This window comes from Tauraco erythrolophus, chromosome 2 (genome assembly GCF_009769465.1).
Source record: "Tauraco erythrolophus isolate bTauEry1 chromosome 2, bTauEry1.pri, whole genome shotgun sequence".
In the NCBI taxonomy this organism is placed as follows: domain Eukaryota; kingdom Metazoa; phylum Chordata; class Aves; order Musophagiformes; family Musophagidae; genus Tauraco; species Tauraco erythrolophus.
This window is the reverse complement of record NC_141466.1, coordinates 46,703,826-46,725,598: the sequence shown is the minus strand read 5'-3', so window position 1 is coordinate 46,725,598 and position 21,773 is coordinate 46,703,826.

Genomic DNA, 21,773 nt, shown 5'->3' with positions numbered 1-21,773 from the left:
GCTATGCAGCAGTGGTCATCTTTGATGATGAAAAGAGGAATGAAAGGATCAACCTTGCCATCAGGAATGAGGAAGAATCAGAAAGTCTAAGCATTTTCATAAGGTAAGTTCTGTAATTTAAAATTATTTTTGGTTAATTGAACAGCTTATTTTTAGTTAAGGAACTTACCTTTCAGCAATGAACTTTCTGACTGCTAATGCTTTCCAGAGCTAAGACAGTCCTTTCCAACTCACTTTAATTAGCTTTTCCTTTCTCCATTTTAAAGGAATAATATCCTTTTCTGGGTTAATCCCTTACCTACAATATCGCCTTAGCCTAGTGGGATTGAACATTATCCCTGCTAATGCTGTAGATGTTCTTTCTTTCTCTGCTGGCCCTTGCAAAGGGCATCTCTTCATAACTGTCTCACTTTCTGGGTTATACATCGCTTGGTACAGCTATGTGCAGTAGTGCAGAAACGAGACCTCCCTGAAGGCCAACAGCAAACAGCAGGATGCCTTCATTTCTCTCTGAAATAGCAAAACAAGGCAGAGACAGCACGCCCTGCTGTGGGATTCCCAGGCTCAGTAGTACATATTTGGACACAAAATGTGGTCACTCAGGAGATGTAGCACAGGCTCCCTTTCCGGATTTACAGTGGTGCTTCTGAGCAGGATGGAAACGTACTTCACCTTTCCATTATTTTTTAAGCCCATGGTGTCTCTGAGTCTTTGTCTACCATGAAATTATTTTAAAACAGCAAATGTTGGTTGCTTTGGAAATCTCTGTAATCATTAGTTGTGAGACTGTTTTACTCTGACACTTGAATCTGTTGGATATGATCAGTTGTGAGAACCAGTCTGCTGGAATAATGATTCATGCATAACAAACTGCCTAACTGAGCTTACAAAGAACAATCTCTTCCTTAAGAGATTGCTAAAAATTATATTCAATCTTTGTTTCGTGCTATTACAGAGCAAGACTACATGTATGATTTATATACTTTGATATCCATCTTATTAGACATTTATTAGCACTGAGGAATACATCTCAAAATCTACCTAGAGTTTCACTTAATTTTAATTTAGAGTCTGATCAAAGCCTATAGGCCAGGTCTCTTCATCCTTGGAGTAGTATTATCCCTTGATGTGGAAAAATCTCTGCAAGATTCAATGCATAGATCTTCCTGCATATCCTTCTGGACTTCTTTTTTTCTCTCTTTTTCTTTCCCCTGTCAACTCCACTGAAGAAGTAAGTGGTTTGGTCCTCAAGTTTCTGGTCACCATGGGCTGCCTGAGGCACGCCACGAGCTATAGCAGGAGCTGAGCCTGTTCTCTCCGTAATTCTCCTCCTGTGAGCACAGCTCTGCAGCACTGCTTTGTGCTTCACCGTATGCACAGGTTCCATGCCTTCTGCTGTTTAACGAGAGCAGGTATAGGGGAACACATCTCAGAAATACAGGTCAGCGTTCTGCTTTACCGTCGTGTACTGGGTTTAGGTGATGGCGTTTTGGTAGCGCGGGAGGGGCTACAGGGATAGCGCCTGTAAGGAGCTGCGAGAAGTTCTCCCAATTCCAAAACCAGTCAGACTCGCTTCTGACCAGGGCCACGCCAGTCTGCACCTCTGCGAATAAACACGTTTAGGAAGGGGAACAAAGGAACTCGCGCCACGGGAGAGCTCCAGAGTGCCCCGCTCCCAGGGTGCCCGCTGGGCGGAGCTTCTTCTGGTGGGAATGCCGAGGTCCATCGGGATGCGCAGCTGCAGCAGAGAGAGGGCTGAGATCGGAGAGAAACATGCAGACATGCCATGCATACACCAAAGTCAGTGAAGATGGAGGGGAGGAGGTGCCGTAGTTGGGATTGCCCTCAGCCCGTGGTGAGATGGCAGCGGCCCCCCTGCCGCACATGGAGAAATGGTGACCCGCAGTCCATGGAGAGCCCCATGCCGCATCAGACATGACTGCGCCTGAAGTAGTTCATAGAGGGCTGTCTCCTGTGGGAAAGGACCCCACAACCACTGGAGGTGGATGGTGGAGCAGAGATGCATCTGCAGTCCATGGAGGGCTCCATCCCGGGTGGGTGGCTGCACCCTGAGAAGCCATGACTCCATGGGAAAAGCCCACACTGGAGCAGCCTGATGGAGATTGTGGAGAATTGCCTCCTGTGAGAAGGGACCTCACGTTGGAGCAGGAGAAAAGAGTGTAAGGACTCCTCCCCCTTTAAGAATGGAGCAGCAGAAACAACATGTGATGAACTGACCTGCAACCCCCATTCCCTGTCCCCCTGCGCCGCTCAGGGAGGCAGCAGAGCCAGGAAGAAGGGAGAAGTAAGGGGAAGGTATTTTTAACATCTGATTTGTTTTTCATTATCCTCTCTGAACAAACTAGTAACAAATTAAATTGGTTTGTCCCCAAGCCGAGTCTGTTTTCGGGGGCCATGGTCGGTGGGTGCTTCCTCCTTGTTCTTATCTCCAACCTCAGGACTTCTGTTACATTTTTCTCCTCTCCACCCCACTAGGGGTGGGGGGAGTGTGCAGTGGCTAAACCACAACAGGTCTGGCTGATGAAGCAGGTACGACTTTATCTGGCCTCGGAAATCTGGTAGGTGAGTATAGTCACTATATGCATGCAAGTCACTATACGTACCTCTGTTCTCTGGTTAATGACCTGCAGAACGTCACATGCTCTTGACCAGTGACTTGCATTCATTTTGAAAAACATCTTTATTTAATGTTGTGCTGTTGGATCAATATAAGCAAATTTCATTTAATGCTCTACCTCTGTAAGATTAAAAGCAAGGCTTACTTGATATTCACAGACTTGTTTAATGAATTTAGAAACATCTGTTGCATTGCTACCAAACTCAGCCTGGTCCCAGTAGCCTGGGAGCATCAGGGCAAGTTTTCCTTCTGAAAAGATGAGAGTTAGATATTTCACTGTTAGTACTTAAGAAAAAAAAAGACTGTCCTTGAGTGTTTTATCTTCATATGAGTCTGAATACTATACAAAAAATAACTGTGCAATTAAAATAAAGTCATAGTCATGGCAATAGTGAAATATCAGGCTTTTGTTGTAATACACATCACATACCTTAATGTAATGTGGAATAATGAAAGCCTCTCAGTGTGAACAATAGAAGAACATTTGGTCTGAATTATTTAAATGTAGCTTGGTCAAAGCAATTGAAAATGCAATGGGGAAACAATTCTTCATTAACCATGAGATGGACAAGATGACCTAATAGATTCCAAATGTATCATAAGAACTTTGTTACTGAAATACTAATAAAAATTTTATAGAGTATATAATGCACATAGAAGCCCCATGAGATAATCATGGACAAAGCTATGCATACACAAAATCAGAAATGGTCTCTACCTCTAAGGAACATGAAAAAAGTCACAGAAGGCTGAGCAAGCTCTTCACAGCAGCTCAGTGACCCATATTATCCGGTCTGAGAAGTTTCCTACTTTTTGGGGTACAAGCCAGTGCAAGCCTTCCATTGAAATAGAAGAGGAAATCTCAATTCTAATAGCTCCTCTTGATGCTACAAAACCAACATGTCATTTTAGTTTTTAATTCATGTTATTGTATTTTAGAAATGTTACCCAGCTGAGATGCACCAGCAATTTACTACACGAGACTTCAGACTGTATTCAGATTGAAATTCAGTCTGAATTGTAATGTATCTGTTCTAAGTGAAGTTAAATGTAAAATTCCCTCAGACTTAACAAGGATGCGATTAGCCTGCCATTCTCTTTAGTCTGCTCTGGCTCTCGTATAGCTCGAATCCAGCTCCATCTCATAGCAGTATGCCAAAGATCAGACAAGTCTCTGCGTATTTCTGATTTAGTCAATGAGAAAAGAATGTTAACCAGAATTATTTTGCTTAATTTAGAACAAAAATGTTGCTTCAGAAAAGAATGAGGATCAATTTTAAAACAGTAACAATTAAGCATACTGTAGATAGTTCACATTTTAACTGGGACTGCTAAGTTTTTATTTTTTTTATTTATTTTCAGATTAGCCTTATGTTTGGCATGACTTTCAATTAACCAGATCAGACATCATACATTCCTCACAAGCAATTTACAGACTGAAATGGCAGTTGATCCTCTCAAAGAAAGTCCATTCCAGATTATCAAAAATGAACTAAACTAAGGGTAGTTCTGAAATGATGCAGCTCGCACTTGCCCTCATTTGAAGAACTCTGTTATAATAGGCTGTCTTTAATACTCTGTGAGGGTACTTGGTTCCTAACTGTGATAAATCTTCCTATAATAACTCCTTTTAACAAGATCAAACAGCTTAGAACATCCAAAACACTTAATTCCTTCAGGTTGATTGCATTTATCATCAAAGAATACAAAGTGTATTGCATGACATTTGGAAAATAGTTTTAATTGCCCTTTTATTCGTTATGACCGTCACAGAACATAGAGTGAACAGGAATATCATAGATCCTACTGTTTTCAGTAAACAATGGCAGCATTTGGAGTTTGAACCAAATGTCCTCCAGATATCCCTTCCACCCTAATTTACTCTATGATACTATGATTTTATGATTAGCAACTATATATATATATGAATTGCATGCCAGAGAAAGTGTCAGCCACTTCCTCCTTTATGGAAGGGGATGTGCTTAAAACTTTCGACATCTTTCTCCGTGAAGAAGCAATACTGCTAGTCAAGCATAATGTCAGACATGTTGTGGTTTTAAGAAAGTGTAATTGGACAGGAAAAGGAAGAGTGAGAGGAAAAGCATTTGCTGAAAGTGCTGTAGGAGGAATGCCTTACAAACTGAGAAGGAAAGCTAGGAAGGCAGTGGAAATCCTAAGCTTGATAGGTCAGAAGTGGAATTATGCAAGATATCATTATGCAAAAGTCACAGTAAAAATAAGGGGAGAATTTGGAGAATTGTCAAGGCTGTGTTTAACAAATTGAGGAAGAGCAGCACAGACACTAGCAGTGATTGGGATGGAGACTGAAGGTTTCACTTCAGAGTGTTCCGACAAGAAAAAGACAACTCAGGCCACCTCATGTTGGGCTAACACTAAGGTGGAAGGTGCAGTTGTGTGAGAAAAGAAAGTAGCTGTTGTTTAAGCAGAATCACTCCCATCAGGTTAAGTGGAAGAATGGGGTGGATTTGTACTGTTGTGTGAAATATTCTTGCTTCAGAGAGAGAAGTGCCAGAGTTATATCCTGCAAAGTAGAGGGCCCTGAATCCGCTCATCACCTAACCATACATTGCAAGCATGAGTTGCAGAAGTCACTGGGTCCATATACATGATTCTGCAGAACTAGAGTACTGCAGAATTTAATATTTTCTTCGTATCTCTTTTCTGACTGAGGTTTCTTCTCAGTTTGATTACAGCTGGCCACAAGCATCATTTGATGGGGGAGGGGAGTGGTATGTAGTGAGTAATTATTCATGCATTTAGGTCAAATACAGCAAGTAGCTCAAGCTGAAGAAAAATGGAAAACTTAGAAAAATCAATTTTCCTTTTTGACAAAAAAATCAATTTTTTCTTGTGACAAAATTTTTTACAGACTATCAGAATTAATTTCAGAAAAAACTTCAAGTTAAAGAAAAGTGTTCATCATAGATTAAATATTTTTTTAAGTTTGTTTTGCTTGTTGTCCTAAGAAAAAGTAATTACTTATACTGTGTTAACCAGGAGGTCACCATTGCTCAAACTCTCTAGTCGAATAAAAAATCTAAATCAAAAAACCATTTTCTTTCAGTTCCTTCCAACAGTCATTTTCTTCCACTGAGTTCCTGCTGTATGCAGAGAACTTGTAACTTCTAGAAGGCCACCATGGGGGCTGGAGGAGCAGAAGATGATAGAGGCGTCTTTTTGCCACTGCACTAAGACCAACTTGCCAGATACTCATCATGTCATAGTGTCAGTCTGAATAACAGCTATGTGTGTGCCAATGGACAATGTATGTGGCTGACTCACTCTAGCTTGTAAACACATGCCAACTGGCACTGACCGGGAGTTTTTCAGCAAACTAATTTTGATGGAAAACATTGATTTGTCAAAACTAAAATACTGCAGTGGGAATGTACATACCAATTTCAGCATCCAGACACTTCTCTGCTTCAGGAGAGTCAGTATTACTATGGCAGAGATCTCCCCTGAAACACCAAGGTCCTGCTCTGAATAAACCTGCAAAGATAAAACTATGTTTTTCTGCATTGATTATATAGGGACCCTAGGAAAACTGGTCAGCCAGGTTACATATCTAACCTTGGGGTATGTGAATATCTACCCATAGTTCAGTCTTTTCCACCCGATAACTTCTCACTCAAAGGGAAAACTGTTTATAATCTCCTCAATATAAATAAAATATCAAATGTTCAATGACACACCAGCACACCAGGTGTCTTACAAGGCTGGCAGCAAATGTTTGAAAAGTAAAAGGCCTATGAGGAATTAAGGAGTGAGATTTTTATTTGTGTTTTATGATTCTTCAGTTGAGCTCTTTATTGGAGCTTCAATAAGGAATTAGCAGAAAACATATTTTTCACTGCTTAAAAGTTTTGAGAATCAAAATGGTTTCCTGTGCTCTTTCAGGATAAACCTGATGCCTTACAAGTGTGAAAAAGTGTAAGAGCAAGACCTCAAAGACTGAATTTAGCCCACATTTGTGATCTGAGATATTCCAGTCCAAATCTCTGCCTATTTGACAATTGTTTACACAAACTGACATATATCTCTGAAAGATATTCAGATTATGGACCCGTAATTTTACAACGGTCGATATCCTATTCAGTAGATCAGAGGACTCACCTAAGCAGTGGTTAAATTTAACTTCTGGGATTAATCAAATAGAACAAGGAATGTACATACCTTTAATTACTCCCCAAGTAATCCAGTTATGTATCTACTGATATTTCTCTAATAAGCAAGATTTCGTCCCTTTCCTGTCCATTTGACATCTTTTTCTTACTAAGAATATCCAATTCCTATAAACAATAATTTGAAAAAACAGCATCTTCTGTCAATCGAATATATGCAATTGAAAAAATCCCTAGTAGTACTGATTTCTTTTGACTGCTACAGAGTGTTCTAGAATTCCTCTCTACTCTTACAGATAAACTGAATCCCAAGACAGCTCTGTGCACAAAGTTTATATCCCACCTCAACCTCTAGGTTGCCCAAGTTTGCTGTAAATATAATCTCACACCAAAAATAGGCTGTTTGCTTCAACTCCAAGCAGAAAGGATGCCCTATCCCTTTTCCTACTCACTTGTGCTTGTATGCTATCAGAGCAGATGGCAGAAATTTGCTTTAGCAGTTAATCTCTTCAGTTTGGGTCTCTGGGCAGACAAGCACCTTAAATTTCACTGCGAGCTTTAGTGGAAAGCAAATTAAAAATATGAAAATAATTCTCATTGAAATGCACAGATTTTAGCTGAAACTTCCTCTGTTGATTCTAATTCTTCCTGTGACTGTAAACTTTAATCTGAATACCTGGAATAAATTTAGACATTGCCAGATTACAGTCATTCATTCTCATCTTGGCCCTTATTTTGATCAGATCCCTTTCTTTTTTTGGCATTTGTTACACCACTGCCAGCCTTGATCTATTCATACGACAGAAGCAGAGATTTCGTTTTGTCAGAGTAATTTCATGAGTTTTTCTCCCATCAGCCTGATTTCAGTACTGCTCTCTAAATCCCTACTTGAATATGTCTTTCTTAAATGTGTGCGATCAGACAGCATTAAAAATTAGTTCTCACCATGATCTTGTACCTTAACGTCTATAACTCTACTTTGTATGTTCACTAGGAATATATCAGTATGATTTACAAATATCTTTGTCCTCTTAAGAAATGTATATCATTAGTCATTTGGAGTCTTCCTGTAACCTTACATTAGTCAACTAATATAACCATGCCTTTCTCCTCTTTTGTCTGTCCAGCTGGCAAGCAATCAGAAATTTTAGCTTCTATCCCATATCTACATTATCTTGTACTTCATGCTTTGAAAATTTAACCCATTGCTATTCCATTCCCCAAAACTCTTCACTTTATGGTATGGTATTATCGGTCCTCCTGCTTATTGGTAATTTTTTTTAGCTCCTAATCACATCTCCTTTTTTGTGCTCACACCATTAATGAAAATTTAAGCAGGATAATTTCCAAGATCAGTCATTTAGGAGGAATATTTAACCCTTGCCTGAAAACTCCAATTTTTACACAACTCACTGTCATTTGTCCTTTGACCAGCTTCTAGTCAACTTCAGTTCTTCTAATAAACCTCAAATTTTTCAATATCTTCAGTTTAGTAATTTCCCTTGTAGCCATACAAAGTACTTTCTGAATTCCAGACAGGGTGAACTTACTCCATTTCTTCACCCTTCAAATAAGTTATCTTGAGAAAGAAAGATACAGTAGGATTAAATCTATCTTTGATGAAATTTGTGTGAACTGCTATTTATACTGGTTTTCTTTTTTCGGTCCTTTTTTACTCCTCCCGTTTTGTGGTTTTTTTTTTGTTGTTGTTATTGTTGGTTTTTAATTTTACATTTTACTCTGGTCTGAATAATGCTCCTGCACTTGCTTAGAGTACTTTTTACCTTTTCAGCATGATTATTTTCCGATGCTATAGACTCAGTAGGTTTATTTAAAAGCATGAGACAGGACCTGTGATTTCATGTGCAAGTTCTTTCTGCATTTGAGTTTTGAGGAATTTGACCTTGGCATTTGTAAGTCTTGCTTTCATCTTGAACTGAGCTAGTTTCACTAAACGCCACGTCAGTCCCACTGAACTCAGTATTTCCCTGTAAATTTGCTAAGGATTTGTTAAGTCTCATCATCCAGGTTATTGACAAAGATATTGAACAATTCTGGATTCAGTTTCAGCCACCAGGATATTCCGTGTGTTGCTGGCCACCCACTGAATTTCAAAACATTGGTTATAACACTTTGAGCTGGCAGTCCAGTCAATTTGTAATTCATCTAACAAGATTAGCCTTTAGTTCCTCCACTTCCAAATGAAACAGCTGTAGGAGATGGTGTTAAAAGCCTTACTAATGTCAAGTTACATTACATCCATCCCTCTTCCTCATTCACATAGCCAGTCATGTAATCTCAAAAAGCAATCCTGCTGTTCAAACATGTTACAGCCCTCATAAGTCCATGTTTCCTCTTCCTAATTGCCTTCTTGTCCTTCATGTGTTTGGAAATGGTTTCTAACAGGATATGCTGTTGGTTTACAGCCTAAGATGAAGCTGACCAGCCTATTATTTCACAATTCTGTCTTCTTGCCTTTTTAAAAAATGAGTATAAGATTAACCTTTCTTTTATTGATCGACAGGAAACTCTCCTGACCACCAAGAATTTGCATAGACATGGTGACCATGTGTATGACAGTGACCATTCTTGGGTGAAACCCACCTGGCCCCAAAGATCTGAATACAGTTAGTTTTTGTTGTTAGTCCTAATCTGCTGTCTGTCTCCTTCCAAAACCATGCTGTTATGCAGAGAGGTCTGAGAACAAACTTACCCATGAACAAAGAGACAAAACATGTGGTGAGTACTTCAGTCATTTCTGTATCATATTCCCCTGATTTTTTTTTCTTTTCTTGATATCTTTAAGGAGTTCTTATTAACTATTAACTGTTTCAGTTCTATTACAAGGTTGAAATCAGTTTAATCTGTGACATGTCTTGTCTATTCTTATATCTCTTGACCTGTTATGTGTAGTGTTCTTTGCTGATCTGTGTTTTTTGCCATTTTTTTCTAGTTCTTTACTCCGAACGTCTTCCCCCCCACCAGTTAATTATTCATTTAACTAGTTCTGGAATCCTTCCATACAGGATTTTTACCCCTTGCCTTGATGACACGAAAAGCTTCCATTACAGTTTTTACTCTCCTTAACCATGTAAATTTTGTTGATGTCTCTAGTTAGACTTCTTGAATAGCCCAAAGTTTGTTACAAAAAAACCCCATAGTTATTGACCAATTTTATCTATAGGTCCCTCTAATATCCATGAACTTTTGGTCTGAGTGTTGCCTACAATTCCACATATTCTGCGAATTAAAACTGACAAAGTTACATCTAAAATTATATTAACTCTGATGATTTCAGATAAAAATATTTTGGTTGTTATATCCAGGAACTAGCTATCATGTATGGGCTCTATCACTAATAGTAGCATTTTTTATCTAATCTCTCTCTGGGAAGTTTAAATGTTAATAAACCAACTCCTAATAGTTTCTCTTTTTTTAGAAGTCTTGCAGAAACCTGTCTATACAAATGCATTTTTTAGTAAGGCAGAAACCTCTAGTAATGTTACTTTCTATTGTAGCTAATGCATTTTACTGGATTTTAAAATCCTAAGGGAAGTGATCTATGTATACCTATGTATACAGAGATCTATATATACCATACAGACATGTATCCATCATTTTCTTCACCTAACAGATGATCTTCATTGTGATATTTGAACATCAAAAGGAATATTTTCAGATATGTTACGTTGTATTGAAATATTTTTTGCCCTGAATTACATCTACATTTAAAACTGTAAGGTAAAAAGTGAATGAAAATTAAACTAACTTTCTAATGTAACAGACTAAGTAATCTGGTGGCAAATTAACTTTTTCAAACATAGGTTTCTTTAGGTCCAGTTCTTTGCCCTTCTGTTGCTTCTGGAGGACACAGTAGAAAGATATCCTTTTATTTTTGCTTCTCACATCCTTTAATTAATGGGCTTTGAGAGTTGTCAGGAATATGTGTGATAACTGTATGCAAAATTGCAAAAATTAATAATTTTTTTTTGGTCCATAGTACTGGTTATTCATTATTTGTTGGTAGCCTGTTAGAGAAATGCTTCTGACCTGGAGAACTGATGACAGGCAACACATCCAATTTTGCTGGGAAAGGGGATTGGGAAGAATTAGTGGATTTAAATTTAAATTAAAAAATTTAAATGTAATAGTTGATCCTATTTACACTGAATCTTATGTCTGAACGAGACATCCTTGGACATCATTTTTGTCTAAATATAAGCAGAATCTCATTACTTCATAGGACTCTAAAATATTTGCAGCTTCTAACAACTATAAAACATAGAATGAAAATAAAATATATCTAATCACGATTACATTAAATTTAGTACACTAAAACAGCTACTGAAAGCAAACTCTCTCAATGTAACCCTACATAATAATACAGTATTCTTTTAATCCATGCAGCTTTTAAAGCCACTAAAATTGAGTGGCATATATGAGCAATCCAGCTGAATAAACTAACTGCACTGATGAGACCTGACTGAAGGAGATTTTTCAAGCTGCGGTGATGCATATGGTATAAAATTCACTAGAACACAAATTCTGCAGGAGAGACTGCCCCTATTTGAATGTATTTAACAATAAAATATATTTCTTTTTAAAGTCTGCATCTTGCAGAAACTTCAGAGGATGAATAAAAGGAGACGTGGATGATCGGACTGAATACGCTTCTGAGAAGAATGAAACTTGACTGAAAGCCACTGAAACAGAGAAGGGCTACGTTGGATGCTGGATAACAAGAAGTCAGGGCTCCTGTGAGTGGCAAAATGCCTTGAACTGCACGCCGAATCTGCGCCACCTAATGACAGATCAGCTCTTGTTTTCAAAACCTGTAGGAAAAGGTTGTTTTCCCCTTTTTTAAGATGCTGAACTAGTTCTAGCTATACAGCTAGACATTCAGAGAGTAACATTTCCATCACAGACACAAGCACATCCATATTTTCGAAGATGGAATTTGGAAATTGAGCCTCAGTCATGAATGTGAAGTAAAGATCACTTCAGATGTTCAACTGGCAGGTAAAAACCAATGTCAGTATTGCAAAATAGACCTGCAGAGGTAGAGGAGATAGAAAAAGAGGAAAAAGCAGCTCAGATTGGGAACAGGTAAAGTGCTGTAATTAAGCCTTTTGGCTTCCCATCTGACACATTGTATTGGGGCTGCTGCTAAATATCATTGCCACTTTCATCTTGAATTTAAGCTGACCCTTTTGGTCTGTTCACTTTCCTCACACCATACTAATCTTGATCTTTTTTGTTCCCAAACTTTAATCATATGATCACGGGGATCTGCACTGCTGGAGAAATTAGGCCTTTCAGTTCCTTGCTTGGAATAAGCTGTCCGCCATAGCTTCTGCATTCATTTATAAAGAAAAACAGAAATATAAAATAGATTTTCTGTCTCTAATAAAATATTTTTATTTTCTGAATATATTCTTCACCTCAATACAAAGCAGGGGGCAACAGAACTGCTTGAACGATTTTGTACAATCTAAATACTCTTGTGGCAGAGCCCTCTCTCTTCCCCTCTTTTGGATCTTTCTAGTCATTATTTACTCTCTCCTGCTAAATTCTTTCTGCAGCTACTTTTCCTGACGACAGCAGCAGCCTGCAAGTGTCAGGCACATTTATCCTCCTTCTATATTTATCCATAGTCTTTTGTAGATTGTGTAAAAAAGATACCTAAATCAGACTGAAAGAGGTAAGGAGGAAAGGTAGCAATTCAGAAGGAAAAGTAACCACTGGAGTAAGCGAATGTACTGTCAGGATCAAACAGAAAATTGGTCAAATTTTGTAGGGGATAAGAACAGATAATCTGTGAAAACTTGGAACAAAGAGAAGTTGAACCATCTCCAGGTTCCTAAGACAACCGGGACGTCCGAACAACAGATTGATTAGGACTTCTTAATGAAACTGTACATCTCAGCTTAATTTTACCTAGCTATGCAGGTATCCAGTAAAAATAGTCTTAGAGGACAGACTGTCTTTATCTCAGCTGCTGACTGTCCACAGCCCAAGCTACACGCTCTGACAATGGCCTTCCTCAGCAAGCATGAATTTGAAGTTCTGAAAGGATAAGGTCACGATTTGCTAGGTTACTGCAATTCCTTTAGCCTTTTCATCAATACTAGAAGGAGATGCATGGATCATATTCTTGTTTCAAACCGACAGACTTGCAAAAATGTATCCAATTCCATGATGAGCAGTGTGTGTAAAGATTAATTTCTATGACTTCAAATAAAATTTGTATCTTAAAATTCTGTCTAAAAGAAGGCTTCATGATGAAAAATGGCAACACATTGTGCAAAGGCCCAGTTATTCTGAAGCAACTTTTTCATCGAAGCAGGTTCTCATCAATATAAGTATTGTTTTATACGAATCTACAAACAGTAACTGAAATCATACAAGGTGAGATCTAGGGATCCAAAAGAAGAGGGACTAGAATATTTTTCTACACTGTAGGAAACTAGATAAAACATAGAGTGAAATCTGTAAATATTTTCACTTTGGAATGCCTTAAAGAAGCACAGGGGCTTCAGCTGTGGCCCAGTTATTTGTGATTACGGTGTCAATTCTAGACATTTCAATCATAAAGAAAAAAGAAGTAAATTACAGGCTAATTCTGTTTGCATGAGTCATACATACTTATGGCATGCCTTTAAAGGCTTATTCCCCTCTAAACAAGGGAGATTTATACCTGTAAAGTAAATAGTGTCAGGGCACAGACATGGGCCCTGAAGGTGAATTCCATATGCCGTTATGCTGTTTGAATAATCCTTGAGGTGCTCACAGCACATACCAACTAGCAGTCCCCCAGCAGCCATTCCCAAGGAGCTGGTTGGATCTCACCACCCTGGATGATGAAAGAGTTTGATAGCTGGTACATGGATAAAGTTTGCTAGAGGATACACATTAACACTGTTTAGTTTACACATACAAATATCACCTTAGTGTCCTATATATATCTCAGATGAGATGCTCAGCTTTCCCTGTTTTTTTTTTTGAAATGTGGTTTTGGAAAGGAGACAAGCAGCAAATGTGCAGAAGTCCCACAGTGGATACTTATCTTGTATTTTTTGAGGGGAAAATTGAGTAAGAAAAAGAGTTATGATGCACTTAACTGCTTTCAGTAGTAATACAGGGTGTGTGGGGGTGTTGGATGTATAAAACGATCAAGCACAAACGTGGAACTCTATGAAATTTAGGAGTTTAAATGAAAACGATGTTCCATGTCAAGCTCTGTGGAATAAAAACAACACTGAAATACCCACATGTTTCATTACATTATTTCTTCAGGTTTTGACAAGCTGTAGCTGAGAATCACTATGCTAAGTACAGAAATGTTACTCTTCAAGCACACAGGAGAGAAGGAGCTTTCCAGCTCACTTGTAATGGGCGTTTTCTCACCATGCAGAAGCATTCCCAGCCAACCTGCTCTGAACATCTCCCTAGCCTCACATCTACCTGTTCCATCTTCCTTCACTTTCACCAGTCTCCCAGTGCAACATGGAAAAACTGTGGCACTTACTGGGTCTCAGAAGACTAGTTGAGTTTGAACAGTGCAGAATTGATCCTACAGTCTGGGCTCATGTGCTGAGCACAGTAAGAAGACCACAGAAGTTCTGGCTTGCAAACAGTCGGACAGTCAATGAGGTTTCTCTTCTGCAATACTGTCAGCAATAGTGGCAAGGTTTCAACCATCTTTTTAGGGAGAGGGAAGGCTGCAGAAAGAGTGGCTTGTTGAACCTCCTAGCAAGCACATAGAAAAGGCATGATGTGGAACTGCAAATTTTCTTGAAAAAAAACAAGGGCTTATAGTAATAAAATGACATTTATTGTCCACAGAGAACACGAGAACAATAGAAGAAACTAAAATACATATTTTTTTTCTGGGATTGGAATTCAGGTGGAGAGTTGTTTTGGTACTTAAATAGCAAACCACTGCAAGTAGTAATTAGTGGGAAACTACAGGTTTTAGCTTGGAGTTCAAGTGTCATTTAGCTGGGCTTCTGTACAACTCCAGTAATATAATGTCTAGACACCAATAACTAAAGTGGAATCAGTAAGGGATAATATAATGATTTATTTACTGAAGTCTTTGTGAAAGCACTTGAATTTTAAATGCTCAGCATCTGCAGAGACCTCCCACACTCAATATTTCAAATTACTCTTGCCTTTCCCTAGATCAACTTCATGAATTAAACTTGTACTTATTCTGTTCTACCAGTTAAAAAATAATACTTCTTCCCACATCAGATCAACCACTGTACTTTTTAGCTTCTTAATATGATTAGGCTGAGCTGCCCTTTACGGAGGTGCTTTGCATTTTTTGTTGTGCAACAGTAACACTTAATCAGCTACTGGAGAGTTCCATATGGCATCTGCTCTGCTTACTTCCTTTGGGATGGAGGTGAATATTTCTGTTTTAATCTTTCGAAACTATGATTCTTAAGAAATCGTTTTAACAATAACTGCAGCAATCTGTTGGAGAGGCGAGGAGGGGAGAGGAGAGGAGGGGAGAGGAGAGGAGAGGAGAGGAGAGGAGAGGAGAGGAGAGGAGAGGAGAGGAGAGGAGAGGAGAGGAGAGGAGAGGAGAGGAGAGGAGAGGGAGGGGAGGGGAGGGGAGGGGAGGGGAGGGGAGGGGAGGGGAGGGGAGAAAAAGAAAGAGGGGAAAAGAAAAAGGAAGAAAAGGAAAAGGAAAAGCAAAGGACAGAGAAAAGAAAAAGGAAAAGGAAAAGGAAAAGAAAAAGAAAAAGGGAAAGGAAAAGGAAGAGGAAGAGGAAGAGGAAGAGGAAGAGGAAGAGGAAGAGGAAGAGGAAGAAAAAAGGAAAAGGAAAAAAATTACAAAAAGAAGGCAGAGAGATCAGAAATTTGCTTACTTTGACCAAAAGACCAGTACTGTACAGGATCTTCTGCCTCTTGTGAATCTTGTGTGTATCCAGAAGGAAATGGTAATTGGCAGATAGAACAAGCAACTGACAGCCATGGTCTCATCCCTTAATCTATGCAAATCTGTCATAACAGAGTGGAGAGAGATAAAATAACAAGAGTATGAGAAATTTAAATTTAGACTTACTGTAATTTTAGACCAAAGATGGCTACTGCCTGAAGGAAAGACCCAATTACTAAGTGCCAGATGTTGCAACTCAGAAAACACATCTGTAGCATGGGAAAATAAGTAGGAAATCCTCTCAAAGATAAAAATGCCAGATGATAAGGCGTTTCAAAATTGAATTAATTTCATCACATATGGTTATGCTTTCAGAAGCATTGAACGTCTTTTGAACAACCTAAGTGGAGGGTGTTGACCAAAAATAAATTTGTTTTTAGAAGTAACTGTTTACCACATATCTTTAAAGTAAAGTGTTTGTTTATTTGAAATAAAGAAATGGGAGAGGTTGTTTTTTTAATTAAATAAAACATGAGCAGGATCCATCTGCTTACTTGCTGTGTGTTGACAAAACCTAGGAGTATTTAAAAAAAGGCAAAAAGAGGGAGATCTATCTAACTTGCAGTAGGCAATTATCTGATGACATCTCTGCTAGTGAAGAAGGGAACCCACAAGCTTCAATTTCCTTCTGTTACACCTGGAATTGTCAATAGAAAATTGTACACTTTGTTTTGTTTTCAGATATCTGAAGGAGAAGGGAATTGTCCTGTCAGGCTCCCAGTCTGAATAACTAAATCAAATATTCTGTGAACCTAGATCAAGAACACATTCGAGGCCACGAGACAGAGTTCACGGGCAATGCTCCGCTCCTATACATTACTGGTTACATTTAGCTGATGTGACTGCACATCTTAGTCATACTCCTGAAGTATAGAATTGTTTTATCTTACTATTTCACTGTGCTCTACTAAGTTCGTTTTTATAAGCAATGTATAGTTTTAGACTAAGCTGCTGATCTTTTTTAAAGGTTTTTTTCCTCTAACAGTCTGTCTTTATCGCTAGTCAGCTGACTTATCATTAGTCAGCTGATTTAATACACAGTGGTCATTTATATTATTTGGCAGGGCCAGGAATGGGATTTGCCTTAATCCATTATAATTAATTTTGAGAGATTCTGTATGTCACGTTTGCATTAATGAAGATATAGGGAGAAGAGAGTGAAAGAAAGAGGATCTAGAAATTAATTTTTGAAACAGGTGCATTAAATATGACAAACCCTAGTATTGTCTACTCCTGGCTTCCAGCATTTTTGTGATCTTCAGGCTACAGATATGTATCAGGAACACATACACACAAATAGCTCTGGTCCTAGTTCCACTTCAAATAACCAAATCCTTCAATATGGCTTCACCATGAGACAGCTGTGCCTCACTAATCTGGTGGCATTTTACAAGGGATAGACTCCATCAGTGGACAAGGGAAGAGCTACAGATGCGATCTACCTAGACTTCTGTAAGGCCTTTGATAGTTCCCCACAACATTCTTATCTCTAAATCGAAGAGATGCAGGTTTCATAAATAGAATGATAGATGGATAAGGAATTGGCTGGGTGGCCACTTCCAAAGAGTTGTAGTCAGTGGCTTTCACAGTCCAAGTGAAAATCATCAACTGGCATCCCTCAGGGGTCCAAACTGGGACCAGTACTATTTAATATCTACATCAATGACATAGACAGTGGGATGGAATGCACCCTCAGCAGGTTTACAGACACCAAGCTGAGTGGTGCAGTTGATTCCCTGAAGGGAAGGGATGCCATCCAGAAGGACCTTGACAGGCTGGAGAGGTGGGCCTGTGCGAACCTAATGAAGTTCAACAAGGCCAGGTGCAAGGTTCTGCACGTGGGTCGGGGCAATCCCCAATATAAGTACAGATAGGAGGATGCACTGAAAGCAGCCCTGCAAAGTACTTGAGGATACTGAAGGATGAAAAATCAGACATGAGTCGGCAATGTGCACTTGCAGCCCAGAAAGCCAACCGTATCCTGGGCTGCATTAAAAGAAGCGTGGCCAGCAGGTCGAGGGAAGTGATTCTCCCCCTGTACTTCACTCTGATGGGACCCCACCTTCAGTACTGCATCCAGCTCTGGGGTCCACAGTACAAGAAAGATAAGGACCTGTTGGAGTGGGTCCAGAGGAGGGCTACAAGAATAATCAGAGGGTTGGAACATCTCTCCTATGAAGAAATGCAGAGACAGTCGGGATTGTTCAGCCTGGAGAAGAGAAGGCTCTGGGGAGACCTTATTGTGGTATTTCAATACATAAAGGGGGCTTACAAGAAAAATAGAGGGAGACTTTTTACCAAAGCCTGTATTGACAGAACAAGGAACGATCGTTTAAACTGAAAGGGGATAGGTTTAGATTTGGCATAAGGAGGAAATTTTTTGTGATGAGGGTGGTAAGACACTGGAACAGTATGCCCAGAGAAGTTGTGGGTACCCCATTCTTGGACGCATTCAAAATCAGTTGGATGGGGATTTGAGCAACCTGGTCTAGTGGAAGATGACCATGCTCAGAGGCAGGGATGGATAGTCTTTAAAAATTCCTTCCAATCCAAACCATTCGGTGATTCTATGGATATCTTCTAGATGGCTAGCAAACTGGAATTGTTTCCCAAAAAAAGTCCTTTCATTCTAAAATTTCTCAGTGTATGCTAGCTAGAAGAGCTGGGAGACTGCTGAATATATAGGTGATCACAGAGGTGGCAGGAGTACACAAAATACCTTCACTTTTATGGGGTAGCGGTGTCTGTTGAAATAAGGAGTTGTATGGCAAAACTCCATTAGCGACATTGCTCGAAGTTCTTAATGAGACCAGAGCCACCATGTTGTACTAGCTTCTGTGCAGGGGTGGGAGTGGTGGGTGGAGTGGTAGTCTTTATCTGAAATGCATGGGAAGGATAACAAGGATATATAGAGTTAGAATTATTTGTGTGTGGAAATACAGAAGGAATTTGTCAGAATCTAAACAGAAAGCTGCAGTTCTTGGAAATATTTTGCCCATTGAACAAGACTGCGTCTCGGGGTCCCAGTCATGTATAATGCTGGGCAGTGATGTCTGCCTGAAATATCCTTAGATTCTTATTTTCAAATACAATTTTGTGAGTTGATGCTGATCACTCAATATGTATATAATGACCATCTATTAAACAGTATTTCATAATGCCTAAAATTTTTCAACATCTTTTTGATAAATCTGTCTATATTGGATAGAAACCACCATAACGCTTTCTCCTTCCCATGTTGTACTCAAGTTTACAATACAGTGTACTGGGCATTTTCTGGGTATTTGATTTTAATATAGTAAAGTTAATGTTGCATACTTTTATCAAATAGACAATAAAACTAATTCAGATCATGAGCATTAACAAAATCCTGTCTTCTGGAAAATTAAGACTATTTCTCCTGTGGTTTTAAGAGAAAACAAAGCAAAGCGTACTTTCCTCCAGCTCTTACTTTCAGTTCATCCACCCTTCAGAGATTTTCCGGTTAAAAGAAAACTGAGCTCCCTCAGTTTCCAATGGGCACATTTTCTTTCGAGAAAGTCCATGTACTGCCGCTTTAAGATTAACTCTCACCTTGTGGCAAATGGAAACCAATGAAGAAATCAGACTCCAGTAACTGCAGTGGAATAGCTTTCAACAACTTTTTATTAGGAACAGGAAAATCGTAATTAAAGTGCTGCAAATGTACTTATGGAAACCATAGAAAACACAGGGGTCTTTGATTGACGTAAGAAAAACTCGGAGACCTTCTGTTTTTCCTTTGCCTAAATGAAGTGGCTCACGGTATAAATAAAATTGATTGATTTGGGGCAGGATTTAGGAGCCTGAGTTCCACTGACAGTCAGTGGGATTTATCCCAAGTCTCTTAGTCATTTCTGGGAATCTCAACCTTGAGAAAGATCTATTGTTAAACATACTGCTTGCTGTTTGTTTTTTTTTTCCTTCGCTCTGTATAGCAGAGACATGCATTTTCATTATTAATCGATGGTTCATTCCCTACATTCTATACTCACATGGGTATTTTCATTGACTTTGAAATAAGTATCTTAAAGAACATGTTCTGTTTACAGATTTTACAGACCAAGAGCTTCTGTACAGACAAACAACTTTTCAGACATAAACATATTACATGATACCAGCATCTGTTGCAATTCTGTAGGATGCAATAATGTAACCAAAATAAAAATGAATGCATTAACGTAGCCTATAAAGTGATAAATAGGTACCAAGCTTGACTATATGCTGACAGTTGATGCTGAAGAAATACGGATTGGCCATTTGGATTTTCTCAAAAATGTGAAATTTATTTATAGCTGTTGCTTTTTATACTGGAATAATGCTTCCTAAGCCTTATGGCAAGTCTTTAAAGTTTAGGGGTGCCTTTGAGAAGGAAATATAACTGACTGCAAATTATCAGGCTGTCACACGGGGTAGGGAAAAAATCTGGTCATTATGTCCTGGGACTAGAGTCATCATTATGGAAGCCAAATAGATGGTCTAAGGGGAAAGAATAGCTGTCACGTTACGTGCAGCTCTTTGAGTGACAATTATGGAATGGATAGGAGTGAGTGAAGGCACTGAAATTTTTCTGACTTTAGCTGTCTCCCTTATCTAATTTATCATCATTATTTTCATCCTTTCTTTTCTACCTTCCACTCTTTCTAATAATCTCTTTCTTTTTATTTCTTTTTTTCCCCTTTGTGGAAAATCTTCCACTGGGTTGGTTTCCAGAATAAGAGTTGTTCCTGTGAGCAGAACTAATACATACATTGGGAAATCCTTCTAATGGAAGCATGTCTGCCACCAGCAAAAGAAATATCTTTTTTTCTTGATATAGTTAAGCCATCCATTGGAGTGACAGATGCTCTACCCAGAGAAAGGAAAGGTCTTTTTGCTTCTGTAAACGTATAAATTGGTGCTGAATAATTTCAGGTTGAGCTAGGCCTTTCATGTCACAGTTATTGTAGGACAAAGTACACATTTTTTAATTTCCTGCTAACAAAGTTTGACAAGAAACGGCTTTGTAGTATATGCATAACTTCCAAGTTTCCTTCCTAACAAAATTGTTCCCTATTTTTGATTTCTAATTATTTATCTCTTTGTCCTGTCAAAGCTCTTTCTTCTGTAACACTGCCGACCAGATTTTGATACTTGCAGTTGTCTCAGGAAGCATAACTTAGACCTGCTTTATTCTGAAAATATTATGAAACTCAGCAGTTTCATAACTGTCAACATAATGATATAACCTAGATGGTTTGTACAAAAACAAAAGGATAAAATGTGGCCAGGAATATCTTTTAACAGTTGATAACTAATGCTTTATTCTGCCTGACCGTTCCCAGGTTTCAGAGAAAACGTGTCTTTTGCCACATTGCTGGGGAGAGTCAGCATAGGGAACCGAAGTGGCAGGTTTTAGCTTTGCTTTCATGTCTTCCTCTCAATTCTTTCCCTCTGACTTTGATTTAAAAGTTACAGGTTTAGACTTCAAACATAGCACTGGCCTATCTGAACCAGCCTGTCCTTGTTTCCTCAAAAGGGATGAGTGATACATCCAGCTTTACTGAGTTCTTCTTTTTAATTTAGTCAAATATTTCTTTTCTTCCTCCCTGTTTCTTTTGCAATAAATGTACACAAAGTCTCATTCCTCTGAAAGCAACAAGAAGAAAAAGAGAGAAACTGCTTTGTAAAGCAACCAACATTTCAATTTACTCCTAAATAAGTGCTCTTTCCAGGGCTATGACCTGTACTTCTCTCTTGGCATGCAGGGATCTGGGTCCTTACAGACATTCTCAGAAACCTGCACCCAAATCAATGCCTCCAACTTATGCGTTTTCAAGTCAGCACGTCTCCATCTTCCACAAGCTTCTCTGTGCTCTGGGCTTTGACCTTTGTCATTACAAAAAGAGATTTTATAATTGTTCACTCATTTCTCCTGAATGAAGGATGTGAGTAACATATTCCACTCAGCAAAGTCAGACACTACCACCAACAACCACCAGAATCCACAGCTACCATCTCTGATGTCTCTAAAATTTTGCTA